We start from the raw sequence: 27,042 nt of genomic DNA, 5'->3' as shown, positions 1-27,042 counted from the left end.
TTGATAAATGGGATAAAATGTTATTTGTTACAATCTAGGTATTGTGGAAAAGATGACGTGAAGGACTTATATGTAACAAAAATAGAAGGGATGAACATGTACTGGCATAAATAATAAAATAGTTGTGGAAAAAGCATTGGGGAGGATAGATGAACATTAAGGAAACTGGAATGAAATAAGTATGTACTAAAATTGTGTTGCTTACTGATGAAAGCTGGGGGGTTCCATAATAGGTAGATAATATAGAATAATGTATGCTAAAAGCTGGGAATGAAATAGACATAAACAAATTGAGCCAAGATTAGTGCTAGCACAAAAACCTAGGAGTTCACAAGAAATAGACACTGAAGATGCATTACAAGATAAACACTTTGATACAAAATAGATAAAACTTCTGGATCATATGGTGTCTATGTAAAGTTTGTCAGTTGTTTCAGAACCTTATGATAACATGGCAGATGTTGATAATGCAGACAATTCTAAAGAAAAAGACAAATTACAGCAGCAGGAGAATAAGGCTTCAGGCACAGCAGATGTGGGTAAAATTAAACGTGATGAAGAGAATCTTCATGCTGCCGATATCTGGTCTGTCACATGATTCATATTATATTGTGGAAGAAGGAACTAATACCCAAATCAAAACAGAAATCATTGTTCTGAGCCTATAATAAATGAGGTAGAACAGAAGGTTAATACGAAAGCCAAACTGATGACACGAAAGAAGAGTCTATAAAAAAGTGCACACCACCTACCTTGACCTGGCCAAGGCCTTCAATACTATTCCCTACTCAGGTATAATAGATAAACTCTTTCAACTAGGCATCAATCCATATGTTACCAGATGGGCTAGCAAACTGGCTCACTGATAGAACCCACCTAGTCAAAATAGGGGAAGCCACCTCAAGCAGTAGCCCTGTAACAAGTGGCGTACCACAGGGATCGGTCTTGGGCCCTCTGCTGTTTGGAATATACTTCTCAGAGGTGTAGGCCAAATCTAGTGGGCTATGGTTGACCAAGTTTGAAGATGACTGCAAGCTGGGTGCTGTCATCAATTTCACTAGTGATGTTGACATCCTCCAAGAGGGTCTTACTCAAACAAATGACTGGTGCCAGAAACATGGCCTCAAACTGAATGCCAAAAAATGCATCATCATCCCTTTTGGGGAGAATGACGTCCCCACAAATTATCACATTGATAATAAGGCACTAAGCACACAATCAGTTGTGAGGGACTTCTGAACCCAGGTTGATAGCAAATTGACCTTTGACCACAATATTGCCTCTGCTGTACAGAAAGCTTTTTACATGGCCCATCTCATTAGTAAGGGTATCTCATCCAGGGACAAGGTGGTTATAACATCCCTGTATTCTTCCCTTATAAGAACAATTATTGAATACAATGCCCCTTTCAGCATGTACCTCACAAAGCACATGCAGCAGCTGGAGAAACCACAGAGATTCCTCACCCAGAGAATCCAGGGCCTCAAACATCTACCCTACACAGATAGGCTAAAAGCCCTGTCCCTCTACTCAGTCTCCTACAGACTCCTCAGAGGTGACCTCTGTCTGGCATACAAAGCAATCTCAGACCCCTCCCTGATGGGACTGCTGCATATCTGCAAGTCAAGCTCCACTCGAGTAACCTGCATACAAGAATTCAACCTGGTCTGTGACATTAATAGGACTTGTTGGCAGGACAGATTTGTGTCCCAGAGACTCTCCCTTTTGTGGAATAGACTCCCTCTCCATGTAAAGCAGAGAACCTCATTAAACCTTTTTTAAGCAGAACCTGGATAAATAGATGTGGAACAGAAAATACACCTCTGGGATTCCACCTATGTCACTGCTAGACAGTATCATCGGGTGCTGACTTGTTGTAACATGGGCTAAATTCTTGGCCAGTCTTGTAAGGACCTCAGGACCAGTAGCCTAGTAACTTCCTATGATCCTATGATCCTATATGTACAGAAACAGCTACAGTGCTATGTCAGTTTACTGCCTGTACATTGCTCCTGAAATTTTCTCAGATGAAATGTTTGGAGAAAAAAATGTCCTCTTTACCACTGGGTTTGCAGGCTAGATGTGTCGGAACTTGAATGGTCCATTTTGTTCATACACAGAGGTCTGATCTGGGCGTATATGTGATATAATGCCTCTTAGAGACCACTGGGGTATGTACAGCCATATGGTGTTTGGCCATTATGACAGGAAGATGCCATCCACATGTCCTGAATGGGACAAGCTATAACTCCTTTTTTATAAAAAGGGAGGAACAGTTGTAGAAAGGGAAAAAGACAGACCTTGAGGAAAAAAGGCAGACTGACACAGAAAAGTCACCTAGAAAATGTTGAAGTTAGACGAGTAACTGCTAAGCTACCAAGACTCTGTTCTGTTTAATTTCTGCAGATTGACCTGAATGGACAAAACTGAAATTACATACAATGTTATAAGTTGGAGTGCAATAATTTTATTTTGTTTTATTTGGAATGAGGAACTTTGCAACACATAAAATATCTTTATAAGCAATTATGACATTTTATTTTTAAATTATAATAATGATGTATGTTCCTAAATGCTTAAGCAAATCTTATTGTGTTATTTTATAGCTGTATTTCATGACTGCTTTTTTGAAGCTGGTGATGTATTAATGATGAAGAGCTTTTTCCTTATCCCAAACAATGATCCAGACATGCTTAGCGCATTAAGTCAAAATGTTAAATTAAGTTAAATGTATATTTTTAGTGAACTAATAATTCCCCAACTTTCTGCAATATGTAAGATGGGATTTTTTACATCACAGTGAGGTGCCCTCATCTCAGGCAGATGGAAACTCAGGATGTACCTCAGTAGTGCAGTGCCCACATAATAATGCACTGAAGGATGTACCTCAGGAGTTCAGTGCCCATGTAATGCTGCACTTTAGGATGTACCTCAGCAGTGCAGTGCCCACATAATGCTGCACTGAAGGACGTTCCTCAGTAGTGCAGTGCCCATGTAATGCTGCACTGTAGTATTAGTACTGCAAAGGAAATACAACCACATGGTACAAGAACAGAAATGTCAGTCTTCTGATCTTTCCAGCAGCAACAGGAAGTTGTTGAAGGACTACCACAATATTACAAAACTGGACAAAATAAAGCACTTTACTATTGTTATGTTTTTTCTCTGTTCTTATCTTCTCATCTGGTCAAGTAACATTTGCCAGAACAATTATTTTATTGTAGAGAAGTCAAGAAAATAACTGTTTTATTGTAATGATTTATATCAACTATGGAAGCAGTTTATTTCCCCTCTTATGAACAGTTGGTTGTACTTGTTTAGAAGAAATCCACTGAAACTAACAACTTAGTATTTTCTAGATGTCTAGTAAGTAAACAAGTGTGCTGCTATGTTTCATGGAATATATGGCCATAAATAAATATATAAACCATACACACACACACACACACACACATATATATATATATATATATATATATATATATATATATATATATATATATATATATATATATATATGTGTGTGTGTGTGTGTGTGTGTGTAGTTCTTCAATATAATGACTTGGAATGATAATGACTTGGAATAAAGATGTGTTCATCATTCCACAAAAGAATGCAAATCAACCTTCTTTCAGTCTCCAGTTTAATTTACAATTGCTTGTTTTCTTTTCACTACTTTTTGTGTATGTTTATCATATAGCAAAATGGATGATATGGAACACACAAGACCATGGTAGTATATCTGCATTCTGCTTAGAATGTTATGTCAGTAGCATAGTTTGAATTTCTAAACCTTATCAAATATGTCATATAATATGTGGTGCACGTACTAGAATTTATGCTGAAGTGAAAGATGCCATTTTCTTAGCAGTGTCAGTAATTGTTCTTATACCAGTAAAATGCATTTTGTAACAATTACTATTCTTATTAAAGCTTTAACATACTGTCTGTGATCCCAAAAACATAAAAATGTCACTATCTATCAGGAACGACTGAATCCCATTTTCAATTAATTATACTGTAATATTCTCTCAGTTAAAAGAAAAACATAGTTTCACGTATAAGTTACACACAACCAGGCATTTGCTTTCCTATAAGAATAACAGATAAACCAGCATTAACACTTAAGTGTTTGCAAAATCATCCAGTCACCACTTACCAAATCAGTGGCACTCCATTTTATTTATTCCAGAAAAACAGTATCATCATTTTAATTATGCCTTACTGTGAGTACTTAAATATGAATAACCACGAATCCAAGCAATACCAAAAACACTTCCAATGGATGCAAAGGGGTAGAATAAAATCTTTACTGGTGCATCCAGTACCTTGGCTTACACCTTCAAGGAATAACTCATACACCACATGGCTGTCATTTATACCAAACTTAATTACATTCAATTAAGAACAATTCACACAATTTAATGTGAAGTTTAAAGTGACAGTGCATTCCCAAACCAAAGTTACCAAATACACATGCCAACCCTTTAATACTAATAATGCTTTACATAATTAATATACATGTGCAGTTTATTTTGTTGTTGTTGCCTGAACCTCACCTGACATTTGTATTAATATCCTGATTTAATCCCATAAGATATGAAGTGCCAAAATTGATGATAAATTTGGTTTCCAGCAACAACAATCTGCTCAAAAATTCTTCCCCCTAACAAGTGTTGGGTGAATTTTGTGAATTGTTCTTAACTGAATGTAATTAAGTTTGGTATAAATGATGGCCATATGGTGTATGAGTTATTCCTTGAAGGCGTAAGCCGAAGTACCAGATGCACCAGTAAAGATTTTATTCTACTCCTTTGCATCCATTGTAAGTGGTTTGGGTACAATGTGACTACTGTCAGAAACATAAACAGCATATCCAGAGACACAAGCAAAACCTTCATTTACTTTCTTGACAGGAGTTACAAATGAACCAGTGTTCTTCTTTATCACCAGAAAATGTTCATCATGTCTGTTAATTTAATTTATTTGCTCTTGTTTAGAGAGATGAAAGCAACATAAATACAAATGCACATACACACACACACACACACACACACACACACACACACACACACACACACACACACACACACACACACACACACACACACACACACACACACACACACACACACACCCACACACATGCACACATGCACACACACGCGTGCATGCACATGCACCCGCACACACAAATGTTCCCAGCAGCAACAAGTGTGTCACCTGTTAAAGGACTATCACAATATTATAAAACTGGACACACACACGTGCACGTGTGTGTGTTTGCATGTATGAAATGCACTCCTTGCTGACCTGCAGTAAGCCCAAAAGATTAATAACTAGTCCAGTTATTACTTTTTGAGTGACAGATCTGAGATTTGTCAATCTGTATGCCCTACCTATGACAAACATCCCTGAGGCAATCATAAAATGACACTTATTATTAATCATTTTCTAATTCTGCATCACCTGTGGCTGCATGCACATATATCTTTCTGCATTTTCTCTTCTTCACACCAGGAATTGCACTGCAGAAACAACCGGGGACCTTGCATTTAGTACCCTGGGGGGGGGGCAAAGAAAAATTGTACCTCATCATCGCTGTCCAACCCTCTAGAATATGAACTGTTACTTGAAACCCTGCCCTTAGCATCACAGGTCAATTGCATTCTACTGCAGCAATGGGAGAACTAAAGTTAATATGTTTTGATATCTTGATAGATGCCATTAAATATCAGATTTTGGTATGAAAAGAAAAAACAACAATACTGCATTAGCACTTAATCTCTATCAAGGTTATGCAACATGAATGCTGAATTGCTATAATCAAAATATTCTGCTTAACGTCATAGAGAAGCTGTACCAGTTTCTTCGGAAATTAATTGGGAAATACAATCATGTTTTTCATACATAATTGTGAAGGTCCACACACACACACACACACACACACACACACACACACACACACACACACACACACACACACACACACACACACACACACACACACACACACACACACACACACACACACACACGTACACACATATATAGGTATATGGGTCCCCTTCAGTTTGCCGACATTCCAGAATGCCGACAACCATATGGCTGACACCATATGATCAACATTCAGAATGCTGACAATGCAGAACCAGCATCTCACTATAGTGCGGAATGGAAAGATTTCCATTCCTGCACTGTAGTGTGATCTCTGAGTTGCTATATTAAAGTTACAGGGGGTGTGGGGGTCAGAGCCCCCCATGGGGGGTGCAGGGTGGCATAGCTCACCTGCTAGCAGCTGAAAGGAAATTTTATTTTCCTTTTTTATGGACTTCCCACAATGTCGGCATTGTGAATGTCGATCATATGGTGTTGGCCATATGGTTGTCGGCATTCTGGACTGTCAGCGTTGTGTAGGGAATCAAGGTGGGTATATATATATATATATATATATATATATATATATATATATATATATATATATGTACATATGCAGTAGAAGCAGGTGATATGATGTATTTACATACCAGTCTACCAGTCTGCATTGCAGTCTTAACTTTATGAGATGGTAAAAGCTAGTTTTCTGCAGAAATGCTTTGTTGATATCTAGTCATTAAATTTTAAGTTATTTTAAAACTGAACTTAAGATGACCTGGCACTGGTTAACTTTGGAATCACAAATCACAACTCATTTTTGCTATCCCTTTCTGAATTCATATACTGCAAGATGTAAGTTTCGACCATAAGAACTACATTTGCAGAAGTATTTTTAGAATGTGGTTGCCTTGGTAAAATTAAATATGCCTCAGGCAAGTAAATGAGAAAAAAGACACACTGGAAAAGTATAATGTTCCTTAGTAAGTCAGTGTGAATTAACAACTGTAGAAGATGTGCTTAGTAAAAGTCATACTAAATTAATGACTTGCTATGAAACAACTGAAAATCATTTAGTGCACACAGCAATCTAATACATTTTAATGGCAAATTCTTCTTACTCTTTAGTTCTCCAATTGTTTTTATTTGTGTAATTTAAGTTTTGTCAATAAAAGCTGAAGCTGCCAAAGCAATACTCAATGTTGCTGAACACGTCTATTTTAAGAGTTGTTTTTATGCACACTATCAACAAAAGAATTTAATGAGAACATTATTTACTATGAAATGCAATCTGCACTACTGTTTCAAAATTTAAAAGGGAACATTAATCATGTAAGCAGTTATTTTCTCATATTTTCATGTTTTGCATATACAACAAAGCATTCTGGCCAATGGTTTAATATAATTTCATGACTTTACAGGTTATGTTATACTTTGGCATTATTGCAAAATAATCTTTTATCAAAGATGAAATGGAGCCTAAATTACTGTCTGAGTTTTGATTATTATACATCTAATTATTTATTTATGCATGTATTGCTCATTTAGCTGAAAGTTTAACAAATATTGGAAAAACACATTGTCTGCATGTTTTACTATAACACTGTCCTGAAGACTGATTCTGTATTATTTTAATCTACATTGCAAACCATTGGTCTTACATGTTAAACAACTCTGAATATATTAAAAACGTGAGACCAATAAGTCTCTATCAGTCATAAAAATAAACGTAAAGAAATGTATGCTCTGAAAAAGACAAAACTGAAATAGCTAGCTTGGACATGAAGGACAATAAACCTTTAATGTGTCTTTGTTTAGGACAGTCAAAATATGTGTCTGAGTGGGCAACATAGAACCAATATACCATATGGAGTTCCTAGAAGAAAAGTTCCTTTTTTGCCTGGGAACAGTGGTTTTAGCCTTTTCTTTTCTATCAGTTAGTATTGATTAAATCATATTAGATGGAAATTTAACTCAATACCTTATCTAAAAAAGGAGCATAAGATTCTGCAATCCACATAAACTAAGAGTAGTTGCAGAATCCCACAAACAGTTCTAAAGTGGAAAAAGGACTCACCTCACCAAAACACTTAGAAATTTTACATTGGTGCTGAACATCCCCATAAATTATCCAAGTAATGGAGTTGCCTATGAAATTCCATGGGCCAGTGCAGCAGAGACATAGTTAACTCATCTGGTACCATCAAGAGTTCCTCACTGTTGCCACTTCAGCCAAAGTTTGGAACTACAGAAGATATTCTTGAAGTTGAAAAGCTCTTCCATAGTTTCATTTTAAACGTGACCAATGTAACTGCAGCAAGCTGCTTCTTACAGTTACTAACATACTAATCTCTGCATATTCAATTTCTTCATTTGTTAAAGAAGCCGTAACATGAACCAATACTTCTTCTATGAATGCTGCTAATGTACTTTAACTCCAGTGGTAACTGCTATGTGTGCCCCTTAATAGCTTTCACTTCTGGCATACATTCCTTTGCCACACCATAGTTATGGCTGTGCTATGCAGCAAATAAAGAGCTATTTAGGTATGTTAGAACTTGTGGTGAAGGCTTTCATCTGTGTACAGACCAAATGCTTGCAGTCCCAGTTTCAGCATGCAGCTGATACTGTTACTGAAGTAGGCTTGCTGTGAGCTGTGGATGCAGAGAATGACATGTATGTTCAAAAGTGTTTTTGTGCTAGTTATCCCTTATCTATACTGCTGAAAATTCAAACCTTATGTTTTACAAAACACACCCAGTAGTTTAGTTCCACAGTAGCCTACTAAAGTATTTGTGACCATAACAAAGCAAACATGATAGAACTTTCTATTGCATGTATGCAGTGTGATAGCCAAAAGAAAAGTTACACTGTACAGCCAACTTTTGGGAAGCTCAGTGGTTACGCAACAGGCTGAACAATTCATGGATTATTCCATTTATAGGAAAAAGGATCAGTTTCAATAGAAAATGGAAAGGTGATGAAGACCCTTCACTTTCATACATGATTGGCACTTCAATTTCCATCATTAGACAATTGCAGTGCTGTAGAGATCTCCAATACATTTGGGCAGGTGGGTGTATGTGTTAAGAGAGACCTCTGGTATTAAAATGTGCAATAAATCTGTTAGGATTTACATATAATTTTGTCTAGATAAGGCTTTCTGCTTGCTGTTTCTTAAACTGACTATATCAAGGATCAGTGTATCATTTTTAGGATGTTATAAATTATGGATTTTCAGCATGTCACTTTAGACAGCTTGTAATAAAACATGCATTCATGAAAATGTACTTTATGATAATGCAGTTCAGACATACAGTTGTAGAGTTTGTTGCAATTATAACTTATATTAGAAAAAAATATCATCTATAGCATTTAGTCAACACTATACTAAAAATGAAAAAAAAATGACTGCATGATATAGTATAGCATCTGCTTAATTATTCTATCTCCTACCACAAAATGACTTTATTCGTACCTAGAGATTCAAGAAGAGCTTTTAAAATCTCATTAGCAGACTTCATGGTGGGCTAATATAGTATAAATGCAATTCCCCTCTAAAAGGTAGTTTACCTGATACTTACATCAGTAATTCTATTCAGATTTCAATAATTAAAATGGATAAGGTGATACTTCAACCTTCTAGGTATTATGATTTGATATCCTAAATATATGTGTTCTTGCACTCAAACATATATACTTATAGGTAACTAGGGGCCTATTTTACTTAACACAAAGTCTTCCCCGATCTAGAAATTTATCTGGGTGAAATGTAATATATTTCTTGCATTTGAAAAGAGAATGTATGCCTCACTTTGCTTGTTGTACCTTTTTCAGTCCATTGCATAGTGGGGGTTAATAATAATGCCTAATGGACTGTCTTACAGCCATGCAGATTTGGGTGTCCCACTACAGATGTAATGCTTTTTAATAACAATTACATATTACAGCTGTGTAGTGCCATAGCCTTCATCCACATTCGTTGTGCAAACAGAAGAGATTTCTACAATCACTGGCTTATATTCAGTAGAAGCATTTTAGCCAATATCAGTTTAGACCTTGACGATCTAGACTTGCATACTGGAATCTATGGAGTTCTAAACTTGTATAAAATGTGCAGATTTTATGACCATAAGCTTTTGAGTTAATGGAAAATAAATATTAGTGTACTTTAGAAATGTGAAGTACACATGGGGAGCCAGCTTTTATATTATTTCTGTCTATCTACAGTGGTTATATTGTAGAATGTGTTAATGAAAACTCTGAGGTGGTAATAAGCTTAACTGAGATCACCTACTGGATGGCCACCATGGTCAGACATTGATGGGTATTACTTCTGAGTCCCAAAGACAGCTATGCAATTCTCTGGTGCAAGTCATCATTTTGCTTGGATCCCTGATTTCTTTAAAATGCAGATGACTGTGACTTGAAAGAAAAAACGTCAGCAATGGAAATTATATCACTGTTTTAAATGAGTAAGACAACTTGTATTATTACTCGGTGTAAAACTTCAATAACTTTTTTTACATGTTTTGCATAGTTATAAATGCATGGTAGGATGCATGGTGAACCCTTTTTTATAACTTTATTTTAATTTTCCTGATTTTTCACTGACTGAGCCCACTTGAAAGCTCAGTTTGGTTAGTGTAGGGGAAATGAAGGCTGAGAGAATTAATCCCTGGACTGCAGAAAGCAACTTGTTTTCAACCTGACCATTTTGGATAACCATTTTAAATTATAGAAAATAGATATATTTTTGCATATTGTGACTGGCAATGGAGAAATAATACCCCAGGGTAGGAAAATAGTAATTTCAACAACAATCATGATGTAATATGCTAAAACGTACTACAAAAGAGATAAGCCAATGTACAAGTTGGCAAATATTTTATTATCATCATTTTTTTCCAGTATGATCAAGAAGAAGAAGAGACAATGAAGAAAAAAGAAGAAAGAACAGGGACGTTATAAAAATTACACTTTTGAAGCATACACAGAGAAGAACTGAAAAACAGGAGAATATACAAAAGGACAAGCATAGGGAAAGATATTAACATACACACAGATGTAAACATAAACATGCAGGGTCTGACAGGCCTAGCATTCAAGTAACTAACAAAGGTACATATATGGTTAATTGTTTATGTGACATCTCATTTCTGCAAATTTCATAAGGAACCCATCTTGAAAGACATTTTGAATTCCATGCCTGTCTTTGGAGTTAATCTTAACTCCATGGCATAATTTGTATTTGTAGTCATCCAATAATCAAAGATCATGAGTATGAGAAAATGTAAAGATTTCCATGTTTGCATATTTTTCATAGCAATCATGAGAGCAAACATAAATTAACAAGCATTGTTTAGATGCAGCCTGTCTGTCTTTGAAATTAATTTTCAGTTTCTTTCCTGGATTTTAAGTCACCTTTATAAAGAAGCTGGAAAATTCAGATATTAATTTCGCAAACTGCATATTGATAGAACTAATATCTAAGATATATGCAGATATTTAGGAGGGTTAAATGTTATGGACATCTCTTGTATGCAGATCTATAAGAAATATAAAAGGTGATTATATTAAAAGTTATGGACTATGCAGATTTAAAAAAGAAAATTCCAGGAATCAGAAGAATGTTATGACTTTAAAATGATAAAAAGCATGTAAACCAAGAAACAACCATGAAGTAGTTGGATATAAATTCAGAGTACCAGGAGAATCAGAAATCCCATCAAATGAGAACAATAGAAAGGCCCAGACACCTTGTAGTTCAACTTGTATAATAATTATTAATAATTAATTAATAATTATAATTATTTTAGAATGAGATAGACTGTGTTCACAACAAAATAACTAAAACATTAGAGGTATTTTAGAACTTTTATAATAATCTGTTTAAAGGACTAAAATGTGGAAACCAATGAATGGCACAAATGGAAATACTTATGTGAAAGTTAGTGGAACATGAGGTTCAAAAGTTAATAGCAAGGATAGGAAGAGATGACAAAAAATCAACATGGAAGTCATTAGGAACATATGGTATTCTTGTGGAATTGTTGCAATTAGGAGGTAAGAAAGCGATAAAGATCTGTGAGGATTTTGATTAACAATATGTTAAGGGGTGGGTACCGGCATCTTGGAAAAAACTGTGATGGTTGTAATACCCAAAGAGGGTGAAAATCTTTCAGACTCTGCTTCATATAGACCGAGTTCAATTATAAACCATGATTATGAAGTGCTTTTATGTATACTTCTTGGGAGAATGGCAAAAGTGTTGCTTAAATTTGTATATATGGATTGATGTGGTTTTGTGAAAAGGAGGAATGCATTTGACAACATTAATAGAGCAAAGATGATTCAGAGGAAAGCAATAAATAATAAATCACTACTACTGTTGGTGGGTCTTGATGCAGTGAAGGCTTTCCATAGTACTGAGTAGTGCAACAGGAGCACTTGCATTCCCAGACTGAATAATAGCTTACTGAAGAGGAGTTATGAAGGCTCATTGGCTAGAATTATATTTAGAGACATTAGCAAATAAAATAAAGGGCTCACAAATCAAATAAATTCACTGATATGGTAATCAAGAAAGTTAGCTTTATTTGCAAATTATATTATTTTGTACTTGATAAATCCAGAAGGGGTTACAGTGGTGTTGTGGAATATTTTGAGACAGTTTCAATCTTTTCAAGATATAAAATAAATCATGATAAAATAAAAGTTATAGTAGTAAACTATGTAACCACACAAGAACTGGTTCAGTAATACTCATTTTTTGGGGACAAGATAGGATGAAGTAAATAGGTGTATGAATTTAAAATAAGTCTATTATAACAGCTACTGATATGTGGAAAGAGACTAAACAAAACATAATAAAAAAGTGAGAAATTGAAAGCTCTTGAATATGGAAATGGATAGTAAAACACAAGCAGTGAACATGTTTCTAGTGCCATTAGCTTTATATACAGGTCAGTTTTATTTTACCAACCAGAGAAGTTGTGGACCATAATTAATAAAGAGTTGAAGGGATTTATTTGGGGCGAGAAAAGGCAAGTCTTAAGAGGCCTAAGATGATGAATCCCAGAAAACAAGATGATTTAGGTATTACAAATTTTATGGAATATTTTACAGCTATGCAAATAAGGTTCATATACATAACAAGCACAAGGTTAGAAGTCAAAGTGGAAAGTGATAACAATGAAGCATGGGGTAGTTCAAGAATTAAGGAAAGGATAAGATTTTGCATGCAGGTCATTAAGGAGAATAACAACAACCATACAGAATATTATATTTCTATAGCAGAAGCAAGTAGTCAATTAACTAAGTCAATCTGAGAATGGAAAAGGAGATTTTGCAAAAATGGATAACTGCAGGTAGTTGTACTGGAATAAGATAAGAGGTAGCTGGAATTTACTGGAGAAAAGTAATAAAACAACCAAGGTTTAGGGAGCAAATAACTAGAGGAGGAATGGTAATATAGTGAAATGTGGCATTGCAGAGGTCAGACCTACAGGATAAAGACTAACTTCCCTACCAGGATTAATAACTAAGTATAGGCAAAGAAAAAGTGACAGGGCAGAGGTGATTGTTAGACGAAAGACCAGTTCTGTTAATGCTTTTAGCTGAGTCTAGAACAAAAGGTGCTATTAAAAAGAGATGATTATTTGGGTATAGCAAATATTGCATGCAAACTATAAAAAACAATCAAAGGAAATTAACAAAGATTGGAAATAATGAATGGAAAGGTACTATACGAAGGGAGGATGTGACTACATCTATATGACTCCCAAGTGTGCAACATTTTCCAGAAAGTTTAGGACTTTTGCTTGGAAATATTTGCTTAGGTGTTTTATACTGCAGACAGTCTCAGAAAAGTTTTCATCCGGCAGAGAACAAATGCTGGAAGTGTGATGGGAAAGGGAAAGAGGTAATTTGGTATATGCTTTTTTTTGTTTGTTTGCTTTGGGGGGAGGACACAACAATTTCACATATTTTAAAAATTCCCTACAGAATTCTCTGCCAGTAACATTGAGGCAGTAAATGGTTGCAATGAAGGAAATGATTCATCTAAGTTGGAATATATATACTATCTAAATTGTCCATACAAAGGCCTTACAAAGCTTAATGTTCTTTGCTATAAAAAGAAAATTAATAGAAAATGTAAGTCAAAATTTAAACCTACTGTAGCTGAAGGGGCATCTTTAGAAAAGGAAAGGAGCAAATTGCAGAGTGATACATGGAATTTGTGGGAGCAATCCACGCAGAATAACATTTAGCAGGAGAAGTAAAATTCGAGGGAAAGAAGGAATTTGGCAATTTATGTAATTTTGGAGTGAATGAAAATTGAAAATTGTTAAAATGTAGACTGCATGAAAATAATAAGTGAAATGTTAGTCTGGTTTGTTTTCTTTTCTTTTAGCATATGTACACCTGTTTCACTTTTTAATGTCATGTTTAAGAAAAACATACTACATAAAGCATTTTACAAAAACTAACCAAGGAAACATTGACTCAAATTAATAAAACTACCTACAAGGCAAGCCAAAAAAAAAAACAATATATATATATATATATATATATATATATATATATATATATATATATATATATATATATATATATATATACATATGCACAAAGACACAAACACACACACACCACACATACTCACTTTGTTCAACCGTACTTACTACTGAGAACCAAGATAAAGCAAAGCTAATGCTATTACACATTCTTAACAGGAAAACAAGCACCATACGGACAGCAAATCAGTAGAAATACCTGGAGGTAATTTTCCAAAGCAAATTATCATTATGGAATACCAGCTCTTTCTTTATTGTAAAAGCGTTATATGTTGCCATAATAATCAGTGATCCTAAGACATTTGTACTCTTTAAAATAATATTAGCATATTGCTGAATTGCTAGCTTTAATTAGATTTCTACATCATTTAACACACAACCGTAACTTTCTATACAAACTAAAATGGTTAACACCTGAAAAAAAAAAACAGAACCAAGCAAACCAACTATATTTGTATGCATCTTAGGTTTTGCTGTTCAGTGCCTCATACTTGCCACTCTATTTATTACTTCCCTAGAACCTCATTTTGTTCTTAGAATATGGGTTATCTGTTAAGGTGGCTTGCATTTTTAATAGTAGTTTATATTAATTTATATTTTGATGTAAAATAGTTCTTCTATCTGATGTTTGAACATATTCACCCCATCTTTCACACACACATGTGCATGCGCATGCGCATGCCCACACACACACACACACACACACACACACACACACACACACACACACAGTATAACAATCCAGCTCTTGTCTGGGTAAAAATCAATGTTTGTCATCTGTGAATCCTGTCAAAGTGGGTAGAAGTCACACAATAATTATACTGCTTCACAAATTGTTTTACTTTTTACCATTATTGATGTCTGACAATACAGAAGGAGAAACTGTGCTGTATGTTTTCCTTTTATTTTGCGCACTGCACTGTATGTGCACTGTTGGCTGGTGTGTTGTGATGTCAATCGCATTTCTCTTGGACTGGTGTTAGTACTGCTCACTTGCAATCACCCTTTCTCCTCCCTTTCTATAGACATCACTCACATAGATTCCAGCACTTGGCATGAAGCTGACAATTCTTTGTAGTATCATATCACAAAACAGACTTGAAAGGTAAGCACTAAGTCCTGGTGTGTTTTTTGCCTTTTGTTGTTTACTTATCTGTCTGTGAACAGAGTGTGCTTCCTGTGTTTGCCATGCACTTTTCTGATTGTTTTCTTGTGATCCATGCTCACAGTTTCTAATTTATGCTGTTCGTCCCTTGTTATACAGATCTATGATACTGAATCCCAGTCAGCAGGTACCTTTCTGTTTTTTTTTTGTTGTTTTATATCTCAAAAAAGAATTGAAAGATCCAACTCAAGTGCTACAGTTTGTTTTGTGTTTATATTTGGGATTGTCTCTCCGTGTAGCAGGTAGACAAACTATTTCATATTAAAAAAGGTCAATACTAAATAAATGAGACCACTTCTTAGTTCTTTAAGCAAGCATAAAACAAATGTAAGCTGGAAGAAATGTCTTTTGCTTTGGTCATGGCATAAGGGTTTCATGCCACAAACAGCTACATTTGTTTTATCTCAGGGCTTTCCATACATATTAGTTCCCTTATTTGAAATGCCAACTGACCAGTTAGCATTCATTTTTTAAATATCTAATACCATTTTCTTAAGTCTAACAGAACATCCAAAATAACTAACAACAGAGTGCCAAGTAACTTGCTCACTGCCAAATGGAATAAACTTCCATGTGATAACAAATCTGCTACAAAATTCACACTATTAAAATAATAAAAATAAGATCCAAAATATACCTAACCACTGCAATTCTTTTAGCATCACCTAACCACAAACACAAATGCACACGCACACACACACACACACACACACACACACACACACACACACACACACACACACACACACACACACACACACACACACACACACATCTTAATTTGTTCTACAAAATATACTGCAGACTAAGAAACGTATAAAATGAAAGCTTTATTCAACAGAAAACAAGGGGTGGAATTTAATAAATGCTACATGGAGCGATTCCCTGTGTAGGAATAGTGTAGTGGCCTAAACATGGAACATGGACACCGAGTGATCTAGGAAACAGGGCTGGGGGCATGCACAAGTGTGCAGACACCCTGCAGATACATAGGTGTCTGCAGAATGCAAATCACCTCATAAGCTGATGAAAACCATGCAAATGAGGTGAAATTCTGATTCAGCAAGCAGAAAATCACCTGTGTAGGTGCTGTGGTGGTATGAGAAATGTACACTGTTACAAACCATGTATCAGAGTATAGATTTTAAACAAAAGCCCAAACAAAAGGCTGTATAGTGCACAGTAGGCATGCAAATTGCCAAAACTATAGCCACTGAGTTAAAAAGCCAATGCAAATTATGAAAAATTATTTGTAATACATATTTTACATTTAAGCAGCGCACAGTGACATGCAAACATGACGTTTTGAAAAAAAAATTGTAAAATATGAAAGTTACACATATGAAAAAGTATTGCATTATAGTGGCCAGCATGCAGAGTCATACAATGCCAGGTTACAGTGGTTGCTAAGGAGATAGGCCCTGGTTGTGTTCCAGCATCCAGGGTATGTAAATGAGGCAGGGTTATTGAATAGCAAAAAGAACCACCATGTCCATAGGTACTAATTGTGGTATGCCTACGCCTAGAGCTGTGTTGGTGTAGCCATAACAGATAGCTAACATCACAAGTGGGTGTGTCACAGCATGTTGAAGTGGATTGGAGCTAAGCGGCACCTGTTTGCACTCAGCTAAGCACAGTTAGGTGGGGGGGGGGTGTCTGAGGCTGCTCAGCTATGCTTAGCTCTGCGGCACATGTTTTAGCTGTTTTAAGAAAAGCTAAGTGTGCTCGTGTATAGGGGAGGGTCCAAACTGCTGAGCAATGTTTACACTAATGCCACGGGTTAGCACAGCATACCTCAGTGCTTAGCAGTGGAAGAAATTATAAACAAAAATAAATAAAAGGAAAGAGCCTGGGAAAACCAATCAACTAGAAATGACTGATAAGCTCTGTTCCACTGACACTGGCCCATTCAAACCCCTCAGTGATATACCTGGCAGGTGGAATGTATCATAGTCAGCCAATCTCGCAAGCTGCATCTGCAGGACACCAATATAAAGTATGCATACACCCTTCAATCTGCTTTTTCCCACATGCTCTGCACCATTGGAGTACACACTTGGGAATTTTAACTGACAAAATTATAGGGGCTGCTGCTGCTTTACTACATCTGTATGTGTTAGAGTCTGAGGTCAGTGCTGATGCTGGTGCTGACAATAGGCCCAGACTGAGAAGGAGAAGAGTGTTCAGGCCCAGGATGACCTTTCAAGGGCTACATGAGCTGGAAATAGTAGAGTACTACAGGGTGGACAGGGACATACTACAGGAACTCACTGAGCTCTGCCGACTTCACCTCAGACCCAGAGCTAACAGAGGGGAACCCATCCCAGTGGAAACAAAGGTATGTGTTGCCTTATGAACACTAGCTACAGGTACTTTCCAAAAACCTACTGGGTCGTGATGAGGGGGTCTCACAGGCATCTGCATCCAGGGTATTCCATCAATTCCTGGTTGTCATCTATCACATGCCAGTGAGCACATGTATCTACCCTGGAGCCCCGAGGAGAGGACTAGCAATATGGGTCTCTTCCCCCATGTAGCACACTACCCGGAGGTACTGGGTGCCACAGACTACACTCATGTGCACATCAATGCACCACCCAGCGAGGAGGGTAGAGTCTACATAAACCACAAGGGGTATCACTCCAGCAACTGCCAGGTCATGTGCAATGCCCAGGGCATTATCATGAATGAGTGTGCTGGCAGCCCTGGCAGTTATCATGACTCCCACATCTGGCATGCATCAGACCTGTACCAGATATTTGCCAGGGGGGACATCCCATATGGCCATCTACTGATGGATGGTGGCTACACACTGGAACCATGGATGATGACACCCATCAGAAATGCACACACACTGACTGAAGAATGCCATAATGAGGCACATGCACAAACTAAGAACATAACAGAGTGTGTGTTTGGGCTGCTAAAGTTACAGTTCTGATGCCTTGACATATCCATTGGAACCCTGCAGTGCTCTCCAGCCACATGTGCACACATGTTCATAGCATGTGCCATGCTACACAATATGACCCTGCGGAAACAGCTGCAGCAGGAACATCACAAGGAAGGGAGACATAGCCCCCCACCTCTGCCAAGGTCCCCACAGGCACAGGGGGACTGGGATGAGGAACCCCTAGAGCCTGTCCCTGTAGGCAGACGTATGCATGCCCAGTATGCCCTGGCCTTGGCAAAGAGGCAAAGTATAACACATGCACTGACAACCTAGGGACCCAGGGACTGACACCTCATTCCAACTCACAAACATAGTAAAAAGGATGCCAGCCACACCACACTACCCGTACTTTACCATGTACAGATTGCGAACTGCATGCATCTGATACAGTCAGCCCTGAAGCACTGTCCTCTCAACTGCTGCAAGCAGAAGATAAGTCACTTTTCTTAACAGCAAATGAAAGGGGTAGTAGACTGTGGTGACATGTATATGGTATTATTGCATATATGCAAGGGAATGGGCTACTGGGATAGCAGCAGACCACTGACAGCTATGTGGGAAAACAGGGACTCTCTGCCATATATTGGCTGCTTCAGAATAGGAATATGCAATAGGCCCCAAGCCAGCAAAACCCACTACACTAAGTGAGGGACTTACAAACAGCAGGGTCATATGACAGATGCATTGATGTCAACGTAACAGTCCCCTACATACCTCTCAACCTCTTAGAGCAGGAAATCTGTGCAAAGCCATAAAGGAAAGGGAAAGTGGGGCAAAGGCCCAAAAAGAGGGACAATTGTTAAATATTGCACTTACAAACTTAGAAAGTGGCTAGAATAACAATATTTGCATTTGCATGGATTTTCTGAAGGGTATGAAGTCTGAAACTCAAGTTTCTGTCATTCCTTTGTAACTTCAGTCTTTAATGATTTGCCAGTACTTTGGCATAAAACCACAATGTTATGACAAAGGGACCCAAAATATGAGGCAAGCATCTGTGTTTGTAAGGTAATAACAGCAGACCACACATTCCTAGGGCTGTCCCAATCAACTTTGGTAACATGTTCCATTTCTCCAATATGCAGTGGTCAATGTGCTATGTATATATGTGGTTAATAGTGTCAGGACATACACTGCACTGACTGTTGGCTGTCATGGCTTAGTGGGATAAGTACATTACTGTGGTTGATAGGATCCATGGTTTGAGAGTGGCTGCGCCTAATATTTTGCATGTGTGCTACACCTATGGTAGGATTTCTACAGACTGTCCAGATATCAGTAATTGTTACTGCAGGAAAGCTGGACAAAGCCAGAGACAATTGAGGGACAGGGAGCCTCAGATAGGGATAGTACACAGCTCTGAGTAACTTAGATGGTGCCTAGTACAACAGCAGGTTGTAACAAGTCAGTGTAGTGCCAGGATATAAAGGCTGCCATGTAACTGTCAGTACTGACAACAAGTCAGTGGGCAGCATCCATACCCCACGAATGACAGGGTTTTGCAGAATATCCACACGTATGCCTCATATATCTGTTCTGTTTGTCATAACATTGCATTTATCTGGAAAACTATTGGCAAACGAATAAAGGTTGATGTGAAAACATAAATGACAGACAGTTGAGATGCAGACTTCATACCCATAAGAAAATGTAAGCTAATATGAAACCAGTCTACCAGCTGTCTACATTTGTAAGTGCAATATTAAGATCACATCCCTCTGTTTGGGCCTGTGTCCTACTGCTATATATGGCCCTGTTCAGATGTATGGCTGTAACACTTTGAGAGGTATGGCAAACATGTAGCCTTATAATAACAGTGCAATACAAACCATCTCATGACTTCAGCAGATGTATGGGGCACAATGCTGGACAACCTGCAAAACAGGTACAGTTAGAGGTATGAAGTCTGTAACCCTGTGTGTGGTGTTACAACTACTACCCCAGCCACACCAAAACTACACAGAACAGCAACAGTAGAGAAATCCTGGAACTAGAGCAGAGCAAGACAAAGGCCCACATATAAGGGGAAGGAGAAATCACTGGCCAGACAAATGTAGAATGTACAGACTACAACAATTCATGCAGTAGCATGGGTTCCCTGCAGTGTATGGAGTCAGTAGCAAAATGTCTGCCAGTGGTTCCTCACATTAATCTTTATCAACCTGCCACTGACATACCAGGAAATCACAGTGCTATGTAAAATGTACCAAACATATTATGCAAAACTCTGCTCAGTCCAATAAACTCTGTACCCACCATACATATGACTCTGTTAATAAGGATAGCACACAGTCAGGAGATTTCTCAGCCAGTATATCAGTTAGGTGCTGGACTGTTTAAACATGTCCATCAGCCAGTTGGTTGTAGCACACAAAATCCTGGACCGTAGTACAAGTAAGTCTGGCCTGGAGTCCCACTGTTAGTAGTGATGGTCATAATGGACATGCTCCTACACGTAGCTAATTTCAGCCCATGTCTTAACCCACATCTGATGATAGAACTGTGATGTCCATATATACCTGTGCATACAAACAGCTATGTACACCATAACTGTCTCTCCCCACCCCATCAGACATAATTACCCTCATCTACCCATATGTGGCACATAGAAGATATATCTGGATTTCTTGAGTGTGATATACATACAGTACATATATACAGGTAACATATACAAATATATAATCTATAGAGAGGCAGTGACAGGAGGAGAGAGAGACAGACAAATAGAGAGAGAGAGAGAGAGAGAGAGAAAGAGAGAGACCCCAAAAGGCATACAGTGATGTTGTGCTGCAGCCACTTGTACACCGATACTAACCAGTGGCACGTGCAAATACTATGGTGAGCTCCATTGTATGATAGTAGTTAGGTAGGGGTTATAATCTCACATCACTCACTGTGTGTATGTGTGTGTGTGTGTGTGTGTGTGTGTGTGTGTGTGTGTGTGTGTGTGTGTGTGTGTGTGTGTGTGTGTGTGTGTGTGTACATGTGTGTGTTTCTGTATCTATTACACATGCATCAGAATACACACGCCCAACAGGCCTATGTCTGTATAATGGTCACCCATTTTATGGCCCTGTGACAGTTCTCTCCACAACAGTGGCCTTCGTGTCAGCAGCTACTGATGTCATCCATCGCAACAGTGGTGGTAGACACTCTCCAAATGCATAAGCCCCATGGCGCTCGCAATAAGTATATAGCACTATAGTACATACAACTAGATAGGTAAGGATTCTAATCTCAATACTGGCAACTTTGTGAGTGTTCATGTATGCATATTCCTTGTGTGCATGTGCAATGGCTATACCATTTTGTGGGCCTGTTCCACCCTGTTAACCTCCCATTGACAAACTATTCAGGGCCTACTGATGTCATCCACCTCAGTAGTACAGTTAGACATTTTCTAACACAACAGTACTGTGGTGCATGCAGTATGTACGTTGGTCTATACTGTACATAACCAGATAGGTAGGGGTTCTAATCTCAAATGTAGCATATAAGTGTGTGTGTGTGTGTGTGTGTGTGTGTGTGTGCCACAGTTATACCATTTTAAGGTCCTGTGCAAACCTGTTAACCCACCACTGGCAAGCCTTCCAGCACCTGCAGATGTCATCCATCTGAATAGTAGTGATAGACATGGAAAAAAACATATAAGCTCTGTGGCGCATGTGATATGCATGTAGAACTATCGTATGTAAAACTAGGCAGGTAGGGGTTCTACTGTCAAAAAGAGCAGTTCATGAGTGGGTGTGTATATATATATATATATATATATATATATATATATGTATATATATATATATATATATATATATATATATATATATATATATATATATATATATATATATATATATATATATATATATATATATATATATATATATGTATGTACCCTTGCAGTAGTGTGACTGTGTTAGGGCCACCACTAGACCTCTCAACACCTTAGATCAAGGCTTCTGGATATAGCCATACAGAAAAGTGGGACAAAGACCAAACATTAGTGTCAGTCTGTAAATATTGCTCTTACAAACACAGAAAGTAAATACCATAACAGGCTGTACATTAGCATGCATTATCTGCAGGGTATGAAGCCTGAAATGAAAATACCTGTCCTTATTGTCTAATGTCAGTCTTTAATCATGTGCCACTAATTTGTCAGAATAATGCAATGTTATGACAAGCGGACATAAAATATGTGCCAAACATCAGGACATTCTGCAGAAATCTGTACATGTGAAAGCCCACCATCTGTTCCACCCTGCAGGTTGCAATCCATGTTTACCCAGGTGTGAGATGTGAAAACAACTCCAACAATACAGACATTCCAAGAGTATAGGACAACAAACATTTCCTAAAGTTGTGTAATAGTTGCATAAAGCAGTTATATCACATCAGAAGTTCCTTAATGTAATGAGAAATAGCATACACTATGAAAATGTGCCACAAAGAAGCTGTTATACTGGAAAACCAAGGGACCTCCTGTCTGTTGCACCAGCAGTGGGTATGGTTTGTCCTGCCAACTCTCACAATACCACAAGAAATGTCCTATAATGCACATTTGATAAGGTGGAAACCCTATTCTGTTGTCCATGTGTGTGTAATATGTAGACATGTGTAGACCCTGTGAGTAGCTGCTGTCCCCAATGACCCACATGTATCTAGGCATGAATGTCAACTGTCACCACCCATATTTTAGGTACTGCCAAAGGCTGTGGTAATTGTAAGTAATGTGTTGTCTGTCAATGACCCACCAACTGATGTTAACTCACTTCAACGGGGTCATACATCAAGTATGGAATGGTGTCAATGTCCTGGCATCAAGCTGAATGCATAAACAGTGTCATCATACCATGCAGCAAGGACATGGCTGCACTATTTCCCACAATAGTGGCAACCCCACAAACACACAACCTGGGTTGAGAGACCTGGGTAGTTAGGTTAATAACACTGTTGTATTCAGCCATCAAGTAGTGGCAGTGGTCAGAAAAGGCTTGTATTTGGTTCACATTGGTGGACATTACCTCTGTATAGTCCTCAGTCAGTACATCAATAATTTAGTACCATGGCCCATTTGGTATGTACCTATTCACACATCTGCAGCAACTGGAAAGACCATAGTAATACCCACAAAGGTAATCCATGGCCTCCAACACCTGTTCCAGACAGACAACCTTGATTCAGTAGTGGCCCACTCGGTATTGTACAGGATGTCCACAGGTGGGCTGTGGCACACCTAGATGGCAATGTGCATAGCACCTCAACAGTTGGACCATATATGTAAGTCTAACTCTTTAAGCATTACCAGCACAAAAAGCCTGAATCTGATATGTGACATCAACAAAACCTGCTGAAAAGACAGGTCTGTCTCCCAGAAGCTGTCCTGTAGCAGGAATGCATTTCTCAGACATGTCAAACAGAGTACCATGCAGAACATCATCGAGTGCAACCATGATAAGTGGATGGAAAACCACAAATCTGTCCCAGGGGTCGTACCTTTGTCCCTCAATGACACGGGTAACAGGTGCTGATCGATGATTCTGTCAGGGGTAAAGTAATGGCTAGGCTTTTAAGGGACCCAGGGCCATTACTCTAGTAACCTTCTATGATCCTATGAACATGTGATCCTGCAGAAGTCTCAGGTGACATGTATCAAGAGTAGCATGCTGTGTCAAGGGGTATGCTTGCAAGATTACACTGTCCACCCCCAATGTCCCTCATAAAATATACAAACACACTTAGGTAACAATGCACATATACAGCCATACCTTGGCAATGTCACATTTCTGTGTTTTCACTATGCCATAGTAAGCTGCTGTATTGGCAACAGGTCCCCATGATGTACTCACAGGGACATTTGCAACAGAAACAGAATAAGATCTTGGAGACACCAGTCACTCAGCAATATTAACAGAAATGCAGCATCATGGCACAAAGGTACATACACTTTGATGTGTATGCATGACAACTGCCATCAGACAGCACCTTACCAAGCATAACACTACTGCACTACAAGCTGCCATTAACTGCACTATATTCACCCTGTGCATCAGACACATATTAGCGTGTCCCTGCATCGATGGTATGGATGACAGTGATGTGGCAGAGGTATCATCACATGCATGGGGTGCAGTGTGGGGTTGCCAAAGGCCTAGTCTGTGCCACACAGTTGACATTGTGTGTGTGTGTGTGTGTGTGTGTGTGTCTGGAGGGGTGCTTGTCAGCTGGGCCTTGGAGAGGAGCTGGGTGTGTCTGCTGGTGACCTGCATGTGACAGTGATGTGTGACTGTATACATTTACATAGTGAAGCCATGTACCAACCCTACACAAGGGTATGTTGGACAGCCATGGACTGCACATGGCAGACTGGACAGTGTACCATCTCTGGCCATAAATACAGGAACTGGTTCTGCCAGGAGTGTCACTGGAACCACCATGCCCAGGGCCAGATGTGGCATGACTTGCTGATGGTGACTGGTGTCTGTTGGGTCTGTGTCCCTTGCAGGACTGCCCAGGACCACTTGCCCATGACCTGCCATGTCGTGGCATGGACATTCTGCCATCATTACTGTTGGTGGTACTGCTACAATGGTAGTGTGACTGTGCACGCCACATGAGCTCTCAGCTTTCTCTCCACTACATCAGCAAAATGACATAAGGCATCAGTAATGCTGTAGATGGAGTCATGCATGCCAGGCAGTATGGCATCCATGACCCTGAGCATCCATCTGGTGTAGCGTTAGCAACATGCCTGTGTCTCCATAATGGACTAAAACATGCGCTGGTTGGCATATACTGTGACACCTAAGATAAGTGCTGAATGGGCAGCAGTCCTCCTTTGAGCACCCATGTCAATCTGCCTTTGGGGAACCTCGCCAGCTGTCTGGCTATGGCTAGTGTCTACAGTCACAGATGCCATAGTTGCCACACTCTCTTGTTCGATGCCAGAACACTCTGACTGTCCAATATCTGTGGCTGCTGGGGACTGGGTATGTGTGGGCATACTGAATGTGTGCGGGGACATTGGGGGAGGAAGTGTGATGTCAACCAGTGGGACAGATTCAGCCCCCAACAACCCCACCTGTGCCTCACTATAGCCACCATCATCATCAGAGTCTGAAGAGACACTGATATCAGGTTGTGAGGGGGACACACTACAACCGCCATGGTCAACTGTGAGTGGTAGACAATATGACTACATTCATTCCTGCACTATATTGTCTGATGATTCACACACACACATACACACACACACACACACACACACACACACACACACACACACACACACACACACACACACACACAGACACACACATATCATAGCTCTCAAATAATCAGGGACATATTTCAACAGAATCAGGGACAAACCCAGAAAAAATCAGGAACAATCACAGACATTTTTAAAATAATACTATTAACTTGACACATTGGCCAAATAAAATAATGTTAATGACTATACATTTTGTGAAATAAAAGAAATCTATACCTCTTAATTACTGCCATTATCTATTGAGTATAATTCACCACCTTTCCTCCAAGACTCACCAGTATTAGGATGGATTAAGAGTGACAGAGATAAATTTTGGAGTGTAAATCAGGGGCATCCCTGGAAATCAGGGACAGTTGAGAGGTATGACACACATACAGGTGAGGTGTCACAAATGCAATATACAGACCACATGTTATGACTGATGCCATGCACAGCACATAAGCAGGCCACAACAGACACACACAAGACAAGCCCATAACAACATACAGTGCAGCTATGTCCAGTTAATGTTGCTAGTACTATGCACCTGTGAGATAAGTGACATGTCATGTATGTGCTGGACCTTCACCGAAAACGCAGTGCACCTTTTTCCACAATAGTAATGCACCCCTTTATAGCAGACTGCCTACAACTTCACAAAAATATGTGCTAATATGTTACAGATTGTGCAAATATGCTACTGTGATTACTGATGTAATGCACTGCAGTAAACCCCTCCACAAGTGAACATGCAAGTATTGTAATATGGCTAAGCTTAACAGTTTTGTCCATGGCAAACTGGCAGCCCTTAGCATGCCTAGGGTATAGATGATCCATAACAAAACAGTTCCACACTCACCAGCTACAGCATGATGGCCCCCGGCCAAACCACAGGTACCTATGGATTTGTGTGGGAGAGGTATTTTCAGCAGACACAAATGTGGGATAATATGTGCATATATCAACATGTACAGTACAAACTATGATACTACCCACATTGATGGCATTCACAATATGTGTGCACACATGTGCATTACAACCCCCCCCCCACAAATGCAGATTAACGTGACACATGTGTACAGGTATGCAAATGTTGCCACTATGAATGCTACAGTATTAACGAGAGGACAACTGGATGCTTACCTAGATGCTCCTTTGCTATGGAAGCTGGGCCACCTACCTCCACGACATATGGTGTTATTGATTCTTGTGAGATGGTGGC

This window comes from Protopterus annectens, chromosome 2.part2 (genome assembly GCF_019279795.1).
Source record: "Protopterus annectens isolate FY-2018-M chromosome 2.part2, PAN1.0, whole genome shotgun sequence".
Classification (NCBI taxonomy): domain Eukaryota; kingdom Metazoa; phylum Chordata; order Ceratodontiformes; family Protopteridae; genus Protopterus; species Protopterus annectens.
The sequence above is the reverse complement of the archived record's forward strand: the minus strand, read 5'-3'. Positions refer to the sequence as shown.